The 12,381-nt window shown below is 34.7% G+C and overlaps 1 long non-coding RNA gene across 2 annotated transcripts; it reads left to right on the top strand.

Annotated features, from left to right (window-relative positions):
• Positions 1-7,518: 7,518 nt before the first annotated feature.
• On the top strand, positions 7,519-10,546 carry LOC146921643 (uncharacterized). Of its 2 annotated transcripts, XR_015012200.1 has the most exons (4): positions 7,519-7,930; positions 8,720-9,029; positions 9,178-9,299; positions 10,281-10,546. It is a non-coding gene; the product is annotated as an uncharacterized LOC146921643 (long non-coding RNA). The 2 variants fall into 2 exon arrangements; XR_015012201.1 differs by lacking the exon at positions 7,519-7,930 and having other exon boundaries at positions 8,665-9,029; positions 9,142-9,299.
• Positions 10,547-12,381: the final 1,835 nt, after the last annotated feature.

Genomic DNA, 12,381 nt, shown 5'->3' with positions numbered 1-12,381 from the left:
TCATGATTGGCTTAAGACCGGCACCAAAGGCCCTCGTTCCTTTATTTTCCTCGCAGGTCTTTGGTGGATATGGAAGCACCGCAACCAGATGTGTTTCAACAATGAAATCTGGTCAATTACTCGGCTATGAATCAACATCAAGAATTCTGCTGACATTATTAAGCACAACTTCATTTCTGACTGCACAGAGACTTCTCCTGTTCGTGTGGTCAGCTGGAACAGCAGCAATCAGCACTGTTACGTTCTTAATGTCGATGGGAGCTGTTTGGGGTCACCTGTGCGGGCTGGCTTTGGTGGCTTGATTCGTAGCAACGCTGGTTCCTTTATTTCAGGCTTCTTTGGCTACCTTCCGAACTCGAACTGTATTCTTCAGGCTGAGCTCTCGGCCATTCTAGCAGGCTTACGTCTAGCTGTGAGCATGGGGCTGGAAGATTTGATTTGCTATTCCGAGTCTCAACTGTCTGTCAAGCTCATCACAGGTAATGTTTCAAAGTATCACGCCTATGCGGTGCTCATTCAAGACATCAAAGATATCATAGCCTCCTACAATTTCTCTATCCAGCACACGCTCTGAGAGGGTAATCAATGTGCGGATTTTTTCGCAAAGCTAGGAGCAACTTCAGATAACAGGTTCTTGGTTCATTCATCCGCTCCCGAGGATCTCCGAGACTTTCTGCGAAATGATGCCATGGGAGTCTTATTCCCAAGAGCTTGAGTTTTTTTGTTTTCCCTCTGTTTCCTCTTCTTGTTTAACTGTTAGCTTTTTCACCAAAAAATAAGTTGAAGGTGGATTCTAGGGTGAGAGTTCAATTAAGTCCCTCACCGGTGAACCGTGACAAAAATACCATTAAATCTAATTAATGGCCTAGATTTATTAAAATAAAAAGTAAGACCATCAACACATGTTCACACACAAACATGCCGTTATGTCGCCTCCCCTCAATTGTGTAAATGTTTGTCGAACATTAAAGGATTGCAACTAACCGGTGTTTGCAAACATACTTTTGTAAAAGATGGACATGCTTTAATTAGTCTCTTTACTTGTATAAGTATATGTTTACCAAGATCATGAAGAAAGCGATCGATTTTGTAATGTTCCTCCGAATAATTTTAAAGTACACGGGCCATTTTTTATCACCTTAATTTCAAACTAAGTTTCAATTTATTTGTTTGTGTGTTAAAGGCCAAACCCTAATTTATGGCCATGAAGTATTAAAGTTTCACCATGAAGTATTAAAGTTTCAAATTTTAGGGAACACAGTGGATATCAAAAATGACTTTAATTTTGCACTTTGCAACAGTGTGAAAATGTTTGGTGAAAGAAATTGCGATCCCGTATCTTCTTTGCTTTTTCATTTTCGAATGGATGTAGATGTTTTCTGCAAGCATCTTCTAGATTTACAGATTTCAAGGGATTTGAAGAGGATGAAGAAACATAACAGAGACAAAATTGTATGTGAAAATGTTTAGATGTTCTCAATTTTATCTTCAATAAATCTCAATCATATCATTGATTTTAATCAAATGGTATTTTCTTCATGGTCCACCGGTGAGAGACTTAATTGAACCCTCACCCTAGAATCCACCTAAGTTGAAATCAAAGTTGAAATCAATACATCTTCAATTACCTAAAGAAAGAAAGCACCTCATAATATATAAACACCATCGTATCAATTATGATTATCAATGTGGGACTTTCTTAAGTGCCCTTTTCTCGGCTCTTAGAGATTTAGAAGAAGAAATATAAAAAAGAATGATTTAGCAACTCCTTTCGTAAGCAAGATTTCTAATGCGCTTTCCATTGTTTTTAACCAATAAAAAAAGAGAAAAACATAGTTGTTATCAAAATTATCATTAAATGGTTGTACAAATATCATTGCTCTTTTAACTTTCACCGTTTGTGCTTCTAACTTTATTCCTTCGTCTCATAGTAATTAAAACCGATGTAGTATTTATTATTTTTTCCATTAATATATACACTTATTTATTGCATTTTATTTCACTTAACTATTCCAACAATTAAAATTATTACATTTTATTTCACTTAACTACTCCAACAATTAAAATTAATAATACTGCTTGTAAACAATTCTAATTTTACCATTAAAAACAACTCAAATAATTATTTTTTTAAAATTTACGCACAACTCTAAAAGTGATTATTAAAACGAGACGAATGAGTAGTAAGTATATACTATTAACTTAGGCCACACATGGGATAAATTCCATTTAATCATTTGTGGTATTTTTTTTTTGAGAGAAAACAAACTTATAACATTTCATTAATCAAAGTGTTTTCAATACAATTTGGTATTTCAAATAGAACTTGGAGACTAGTTGACAATAAGGCATTTATGAGCAACCTCATTTGCTTGTCTCCGTACAAACTCAACAGTCGAGTTTTCATAATAATGCCTAAAGAGAGTTTTACAATTTTGGATAATGATACCAAATTCAGTAACATCATGTCGAGAAGATAAAAAACTATCCACCACTCTCTTCGCATCGATCTCAAAGTCAATAGGTCCCAAGTTGAGCTCATGCACCCACTCTAGTGCCGAAATCAACCCAAGAGCTTCTCCAATATGAACTTCGTATATGGGACTAAACCAATCAGTTTTGGCAAGGACAAAAGCACCATGTTCATCTCTAATACACATACCTAATCCAACCTTGTTCAGGTGCTTCGAAAAAGATGCATCAATATTGCATTTGTATCTACATGCGTTTGGTTTTGTCCAACAAATATTACCATGTTGCTGCCGAGGCACAAAATCTGTTTGCTGCAAATTTCTAGCCAATTTCCATTCATGCAAGTTGTCTTTCGCACGAGAAAGAACAAAGACGTTTGCATCTGTAACCTTATTCCACACCTTATTGTTCCTTTTCTTCCAAATGCTCCAAAGAATGCAACAAAAGGTTGCAGCATCTTCGGCTGCCAACACCTGCAGAATTTTAAAAACAATTATTTTGCTGTCATAGTCTTGGCTTAAAATAGCAGAAATGGAAGGATATCCTTCCCACATACTCCAAACCAAACAGCTACTTGGGCAATGAAAAAAGAGGTGAAGAGTATCCTCCTCTTCTGAGTTTCACAACGAACAAACAATATCACAATTAACCCCTTTGTCTCGGAGTCGCATTCGAGTTGGAATACAATTCCTACAAATTCTCCAAATAAAGTTTTTAACTCGCGGCGGCATTTTTAGTCTCCAAATTATATCCCAAGAACCGGAAATCTTAAAATGAGATACATCGAAAATTTCCTGCATACACATACGATATGCACTCCTAACCGAGTATTCACCATCTTTTCCTTCTTCCAAACTAAACGATCTTCTGTCACAGAAGGATAGAGAGGTGTTTGTATTATGTTTTCCACCAACTGCGGACTGGAAATAGCTTGCAGAAAAGGAACATTCCAGGCTTTTAGATCTTGTAGTAGGCAGTCCTTTACTCGCAAATCTGCTAAAGGAGAACCATCACTGGCTGGCGGTGTAATAATAATATTATCCAGTAACCAATTATTATTCCACACCGGTATAGAGCTCCCATCACCTATTCGCCATCTGCTATCCGCTCTTAAAATGAATTTGGAATTGCAGATACTTCGCCAAACAAAACTAGGATTATGGCCTAAAGTTGAGTCAAGAAAATTACATCTCGAAAAATACTTGGCTTTATACATCCTAGAGATGAGTGTGTCCGGATTAGTCATAATTCTCCACCCTTGCTTCCCCAACATAGCAGTATTAAAAGTTCCTAGACTTTTAAAACCCATACTGCTATCTTTTTTGTGCATGGACAGTTTATCCCAAGATAGACAATTAATTCCTTTGTTCTGTGACCTTGAATGACCCCACCAAAGAGAATTTAACATTTTTTCAATTTCATCACACAAAGACGATGGTAGAGTAAACAGACTCATGAAGTAGGTTGGTATGGATTGAAGCACCGATTTAATTAAAACCTCTCGACCAGCCTTAGACAGGCACTTACTACTCCAAGAATTAATCTTTTTCCAGATTCTATCTTTAATAAACCCGAAAGTTGCTTTCTTACTTCTACCAATCATAAAGGGCAACCCAAGATACTTCCCCGTTCCCAAGACTGCTCGAACTCCGAGTATGTCGGCAATATTGTTATGATCAGTGCTAGAAACATTTCTACTGCAAAAAATTTCTGACTTTTGAAGATTCACAGTCTGCCCAGATGCTTTCTCATAAATATTCAAAATATTCTTCATCTTCATAGCTTGAGAATTATTTGCTCTAAAGAACAGAAAACAATCATCTGCGAAGAGTAAATGAGATAGAATAGGAGCGTTATTACAAATTTTCACCCCATTGATCTCGCCTCTTGCTTCAGAATTTCGAATAAGAGCAAAGAGACCTTCTGCACAAATAATGAACAAGTATGGTGACAAAGGATCCCCTTGTCTGAGACCCCTTCCCGGAATGATAGGACCCGCACTATTGCCATTGACAAGAACTGAGTAATCGACTATTTCTACACACATCATTATCCATTTTATCCACTGATTAGAGAAACCCATTTTTACCATAACCCCTTGAAGATAACTCCAATCGATTCTGTCATATGCTTTACTGATGTCAAGTTTGAGAGCTACTTCTCCCACATTTCCTTTAACTTTCAGCTTCATGTGATGGATAACTTCAATGGCTGCCATTGCATTATCTAATATAGATCTTCCTGGAACAAACGCTGACTGTGTATCGGAAATACATTTACCTAGCACTTGTTTTAGCCGGTTAGCCAAAACTTTTGCCCCCACCTTATAGATAACATTGCAGAGTGCTATGGGTCTCCAGTCCTTCATAGAAGTTTGAACCTCTCCCTTTGGAATAAGTGCTATATTCGTGGAGTTCAAAGTAGGAGGAAAATTACCTGAGGCCAACCATTCACAACATTGCTTAAAAAGTTCTTCACCGCACACCGACCAGAACTTTTGAAAGAATCCTGGATTAAATCCGTCAGGACCCGGAGACTTGTCAGGTTTCATGGAAAAAATAGCATCTTTGAATTCATCAATTACGAAGGGTGCAAGCAGAATATCATTATATTCCTCCGAAATCGAGGTATCAATAACAGCAATTACAGGATCAGTATCACTCATCTGAGGTTGGAAGAGGTTAACAAAATAATCTTTTGCAACATCACATAACTTATCCTCTTCAGTAACTCTAATGTTATTATCATCAACAAGAGAAGTAATTTTATTAACCTTTCTTCTGGACGACGCCGCATCATGGAAAAATTTGGTATTAAGGTCACCGTCACGTAACCAATGCGCCTTAGCACGCTACCTCCAGAAAGCATCTTCCTGTATAAGTAATTATGTCATACGACTTCTGACATGGTTGATGGAATCAATATTGTCGCAATCCACCTGTCCCCGCAGTCTTTCAATTTTCTTACGGCAAGCATCAATATCGCGCCTCAACCATTGAAAATTATTCCTGCTCCAATTAGACAGATCTGTTGCGCAAAATTCCAGCTTATCAATTATCGGTTGTCTTCCATATGAATTCCACTTGTCATGAACAAAACTTCTGAAATCAGGATCAGTAAGCCATGCGTTTTCAAATTTGAAACGAGAGGCAGTACGATTAATTTTCCCTCCTGGATCGCAAAGGAGCATAATTGGGTAGTGGTCCGAGGAAGGTGCTGGAAGATTTTCCAGAACAGCATCAGGAAAATAATTCTGCCAACTGTTTGTTGCTAATGCACGGTCAAGTCTTTCTTCTACGGCTCTAACAGTACTGAGACTTTTAAACCAAGTGAACATGTAACCTTCAGTATGTACATCAGACAAACCAGATGAAATAACAACATTCCTGAATCCATTAATTAACCAGTTTGCTCTATCATTCTTTCCTTTCTTTTCATTTGGAGACAGAATGTCATTGAAGTCTCCAAGGATACACCAAGGTAAGTTAGAATAATTCGCAAGTTGCTTTAAAAATTCCCAAGCATTTTTGCGCCTACCATGTTCCGGGAAACCGTAATAACCAGTTAAATGCCATTTTCCTTTATTAATATCAACAACTTCAGCATCAATATGATTGTTGGAATAGTTAGAAATTGAGCAATTGATTGTAGATTTCCAATATAAAACCAGACCTCCACTACGTCCTTGCTTGTTAACCGTAAAACAAGAATCAAAGCGCATCATGTATTTCACTTCCTCCGTTTTATTTGCCATAGAAATAGTTTCACAAAGAAAGAGGATGTCCGGTTTATAGACTCGAACTAGGTATTTTAGACTAGAAATTGTACGCGGGCTACCCAAACCGCGACAATTCCAGCTTACAATTTTCATGGCTGCTGGCGGGAATGATCATCAGCCTCCGCCATTACATTGTTTTCATTGAACAAAAGACTAGTATGAACAGAAACAAGATTAGTGTGAACAGTTACAAAATTGCCTCCAGAACCCATGGAGAGAAAGAGTGCACTACCAAACCAAAGTACTATTCCAATCTCACACTAAGCTAGAAGATTATATATGACAGCCCCAAGATAAGAATAACTACCACCAGCAGATCAGACCCTTAGTGTTTAGTTCAAAACTAGAGGGGATGTTTGTGTTATTTATGAAGACTTTAAGGGAGGTGAGTGTAATTTCCCTTAAGTTTATTGAAAATAATAGCATTGAATCCCAAATTAAAATGGTTAGGACTTAGGATGAAGTTAAATCAAATCCAAAACATAGAGCAGATTATTATTATTTTTTGTACGGTAAAAGCAAATTCATTCATAAGTAAAAGTGAAAACACTCTAAACATAGAGCATGATTGAACCAACATCTAAAACATGTGAGTTATTTTTCCGTACAAAATGCTTCTAAGAAAACATTTCCTTCTGCTTGGTGTAAAGTTACCAAAGCATAGAGCTAAATATACGTTATGAAACACTCACTGCCAAAAAAAAAAAAAAACGTTATGAAACAAGGCAAACACGAACTTTGACGAAGGTATTTTAAACCGACCATTCATGGGTAAAAGGGTAATACAAAAAGAAGTGGAGGATAGATACGTAATTGTAAACTTAATACAATGTAATTTTTGCGTTTCGTCTTTAGAGTTTTCGTAACAATGAGCATTTGCCCAAAGTAAATAACTAAGAATAAAAACCATTTAGAAGCAACTCTTAAGGAAGATGGTTGACAACATAATTTTGGTCATATCTACTTTATATTTAATCCTAAGGTACATGCTTACCCTAATTCCCTAACCCTAATCCTAATTTTTTGGCTCCAAATCGTTTCAGCCATTAGATTAATCTATGATGCTCCCAACATAATGATCTTAGAGATATGAACTGTGATAAGTTTTGAAAAATCGTAAACTACAACCAGCCCCATCCAATTGCATTGTAAATAACACACAATTAATATATAATGTTTCCAAAAACTCGGTGCTGCACATCTCATTGGAATTAGTAAAAAAAAAAAAAAGTATTCTATTCATTATTGATGTTAACCGGCTCTGACCTAACCTCTTCCACACATGAAAACAACAACTCCATTCTTTGCCTTTTGGTCTCTCTACCCATCCCATAGTCATCTTCCCACTTAATTTTCTTCTTGTGTTTTTGAACCCCATCTCTTTCTTTGTTTGCGATTTTGAACGACCACGACGTTGGGTTGTTACAGTGGTGTGGCTAATACTTAAAAACGGTAGAGATAGGTTTCCTCCGAACGCACAGATAATTTTTTCTCTTCCACCATTTGAAATCTGGAGATGCTGACGTTATTTTCTAAAAAATTTGTCACTCTCCCATTTCATTCTACACACAATTCAAAGTCTCTCTTCTCGATTGATTTCAAACCCCAAATCCTTGCCATCTGTCGAGACCATTCTGGGTTCCAATATTTGAAAGCTTTGTGGGTTTTATCTCTGAATTGGTTAGTGATTTAGTTTTTTGTTTTATTTGAATTTTATTTATGGTTTGCTTTCATAACTGTGAAGTGAGAACAATGAATTTTCTTTTAATTTTTGGGATTAATTTCAGCCATACCAAGTCTCATCTCACCAGGTGTCTGGAAAAATTTGATGATTTTTATTCTTGGTGTTAAAGGATATATGTTGATCATTCCTTTCCTTCCATGTATGTAAATGAGACATTGGACGAGAAAATGTTAACTTTATGCACAACTTACTATACTATGTTCTTTCGGCCTTTAAATTTTGATTAAAGTAGCTATGACTGTTGTGATTACTTTTAAGGAATGTAATTATAGATGTTAAGTTTCATTAAGTAATCTTTGTTTGGTGGCATCTTTGATAGGTTTCATTAAGTAATCTATGATGAGTATAGTGTGTTATTTTGCTTCTTTGGATTTGAGATATTCATTAACATTTGACATAATAAACTTTCTACACTGTAAAGAACATAAAAAGGCTGATGTATGATGTAGCTTTCTGTCTCTTTGGATATTTGGAAATGCTTTAATAAGTCTCTTTTACTACATGTTTTGTACATAAAAGTTGTTGACGTATGATGTACTTTCTTTCTTTCTCACTTACTTTTAATTAATATTTGGAGGCTAATAGTACTGGTCCATTTGTTTTCGTTATATTAACACATGCCTGAGCCACCACCAGATGATCGCTTTCTTGATGCATGAAAAAGGTAATAACTCTCATTATGATTGGAATTTAAAATTAACTTTGTGTTGTTTCTTCAATTTCAGAATATGACAATGAGGACAATATGCCATTGGAATTTTTAAGTAGTTAGATGGAATTTGCACAGCTGTTTCATTTTGTTTAAAACATCCTTTGATTATGAATATTTTCAAGCAATTTCTGATTCATGAAATGCTACTAATTGTGATCCAAAATATGTCTTAAAACATCCTACTAAATGCAACTTTACAAATGGCACTATGGAAGTATGTGAATGTTGTGAAAACTTACTCACTTAGAGCCTGTAGCACTTGCAAAATTTTATCATGGAAAGCTACAATCGAGTTGCTGCACCTGCTTCGTTTAGCTTAAAAGGTTGGTTCATTATTGTCTTAACTTTACCATGATATTAACTTTCGTTTCTCAATTGTTTTCATAGTAGCATTTATCGTTTCATAGCGATGCTCATTGTCTCTTATACTACTAGGATTCATTATGTTTCTTTGCTCAAATTTTTTTGAAGTTCCTAAACTGTTTCCATTTCTCTCCTGCTGAGTTTGCTTCTACAATTGCTGAGAGTGAAGCCTAGAACCGAGAAAGCAGTGTTTGAAGCACAACTTTGATGGATGCAGTTATGACATCAATGTAAGATCATCTTTTATAATCTACTTTTTATAACTGATGGTTGAAAATTGAAACAACATGTAAGATGTTACTAATTCTGATACTTTTATTTTGTTAAAAAAAAAATCTTTGTGTTGATGGTATTCTTTTTGCTTTTTGCTGTTTACATCAGTGGCGGTTCAACACTAGAAACTTTGTTTGCATTTCGTATTTACAAACTTCGTTTTCATGTATTTTTTTATATAACCTGCTAACAACTGAAATATTTAATTTCCTTTTTGAATTATACCTACGTTGCTCTTAATTCATCGAGAAAGCTTTAAGAAAATTTGTTTCAGTTTGGTTATGAGATATATTATGAGATATTAGAATTGTTTCATATTGTTTCCTTTTTAATTCTATATTTCTGCTATTAATATTCTTATTATTTTTTACTCTTACCTTAACTTACATGTATAAGCAATATGATGATATTCTTATTAATTCAGACCAATTTGATGTGTGTGTTCCTATCTATCCACTAATGGCTGCCACTTTAACTAACATAAATATTTCCTCCACCAAACTTTAAACCGAGCCTTCTATTGAAATGTTACTTCAGGATTTTCCTTAATTTAAATACGGCTTGATTTTTCGATTGTGTTGGAAGTGGGAGAGGTTTTCATAGGTATTTTTTCGATTGGTATCAGTTGGTGCTCAGTTATGTTGGTGTAGGGGGTAGTCTGCTATTACTTGTGTGAGCTGCTGGGGTTTTTCTTTTTTGATGATTGCTGTAGCTGCGGTTCTGCATAACATTGGGCAGCTGCTGGTTTTGTATTTTTGCTCCTGTGATGCCTGTGTTAGGGGATTGGGGGATTCATAGGTTTTCATAGGTTCCTTAATATAAAAATGCTGATTCCTCCACCCTATTTTTTCATAGGTTTTCATAGGTTCCTTAATCAAAAATTATTCTAAATGTTATTTATTGTTGTGATTTTGATTTTTCCCTTTTCATGTATACAGTACCAATGAATATTGAAGATGAGCATGAAGTCTTTATGTGAAAAAGTAGGTTGAAGTTGCGCACATATCATATGTAATTTGTTATCTCAAATGTATAAGAGCATTTTATATGTGTAGTGTTGTTAATGGCTTCGTTCTGGTGTATAATAATTAGTTGGATATGTGCAGTGGTAGTGTTATGTTTTGGTAACAATCTTTTGAATGTTTCTTCTATTAATTTTATAGTAAATAGTCTACTATTTGTTAGTCCTTTGGTTACTATTGAATTTTATATCTAACAAAGAATAAGTAATTACAAACATCGGGTCCCTTTATTGAAACTTGCTGTTATTTTAGCTATGATAGTCTTTTGGTTACTCTTTTTGAATGAAATTAATAGTTTCTTTTTATAAAAAAATACATCGAGTTTTCCGACAAACCAATTTTTCTCCTTCTTGCCATGGCTTTAATTAACTGATTTCATTTTTGTAATGATGTACATACACCAAAATTTCTGTTTATTCTTATGGTTCTTGCTTACATTGGGTATGCAATATATAATTTTGCTTTTAACTATACATTTTCAATGTATATGACCCGTGACGGTAAATACAAATAACTAGCCCACATTGTATTGGTACTAAAGAACCTTTTTTATTTATTTGAATGATGTATTTGCCATCAATATGACCCGTGCGGCAGTACGGGTGCAAGGTCTAGTTTACATCATAATCGTAAATGAAACATAAATCCTTACTAATTCCATTCTTAAAAAAGAAAAAAATCCTTACTAATTCCAAGTTCCAGAAACAATTACGAAAGAGAAATAGTATATCTCTCCCACTTTCCAACATAGTTATACTGAAGAAGATAATATAGATATCTGATCTAGTATATGATAGAGATATATGATTTCCTTTTTGTCCCAGTGTAGCACAAGTAATATAATATATAAAAATCTTTCAGTTATAGGGTATGAAACGCTGATACATATACTGAACACGACACTGACAAATACCATAATTTAAAAAAATTAATTAAAAATGTAATCACATGTGTCAGTGTCATGTTAGTTGTTGGACATCAACACGTGTTCGTCACTGGACATGCCTTTGATTTGAAGTGTCGATGCTACAAAGGTTATTGGAAGAGAATTTGAACTTTGAATTGAAGGTCAAATTGAATATCATTTTTCTGAGGCTGCTGCAAGTGAACCAAAACAAGCTTTTAAAACAAAACCTCAACTACTCACTTTGCAGATTTTAACCTTGGAACTTAGCAGATTTCTCTACCACGAAATGGAACTAATAACAGTGACATTCTTTACTCCAAGGTTGTCAAAATCGGGAATTCACTTCAGGTCGAAAGAGAATAGCAAAATCGGGACTCGTAAAATCGCAATCAAAATCGAAGGATTTTACTCAAAGACTTTTGTAGAATCGATAGAGGAAATTGTAAAATCGCAATCAAAATCGATAGATTTTACCAAAAAATAATAATAATAAATATATGTTATAAATGGTATATAGTCATAAATGACTTAGTTTATAAGAAATCGTAAAATCGCAATCAAAATCGATGGGTTTTGCCTATTTTAGGATTCTACTATGGATTTAAGTCGTTGACGGTGAAGAAAGTCGCAAAATCCTGGATTTTAGGATTTAAGTCGGGATTTTGACAACAAAATAAAAAAACAGTGACATACTTTATTCTATAGTTTAATTAAATTAAATATTAAATAATTGAAAACTAGTTAGTCACATTTTCAACAAACAAAATTCTGGAAAATGTGCACCTACATGACAAATAAATAATTTCATGCACCTTTTATATATCTGGAGCAAATGTAGGATGAATAGGGAAATATACTGCATATTAATTATTAAAATGCAGGTAGCAAATTGAAAAGGGTTTCCCTATACTATAAAGGAGACATCCTTAATAAGTTGTACTAGCACTGTAAGATTAGTTTCCCTACGCCACAATATTAAAAGAATTATGTTAAGTCCAGAAAGTCCTATTTGTCATCTTTTCTTTTCTTTTTTTTTCATGAAGAATAAATTGATGTTCTAACCTGATGAGCTTCAAAACACAGGCAGGTTAAATTCAATCTGATTTTTAT

Source organism: Medicago sativa, chromosome 5, assembly GCF_051527215.1.
Source record: "Medicago sativa cultivar Bolivia chromosome 5, Bolivia_mono, whole genome shotgun sequence".
Taxonomy (NCBI): domain Eukaryota; kingdom Viridiplantae; phylum Streptophyta; class Magnoliopsida; order Fabales; family Fabaceae; genus Medicago; species Medicago sativa.
This window is presented reverse-complemented; position numbering and strand designations above follow the sequence as displayed.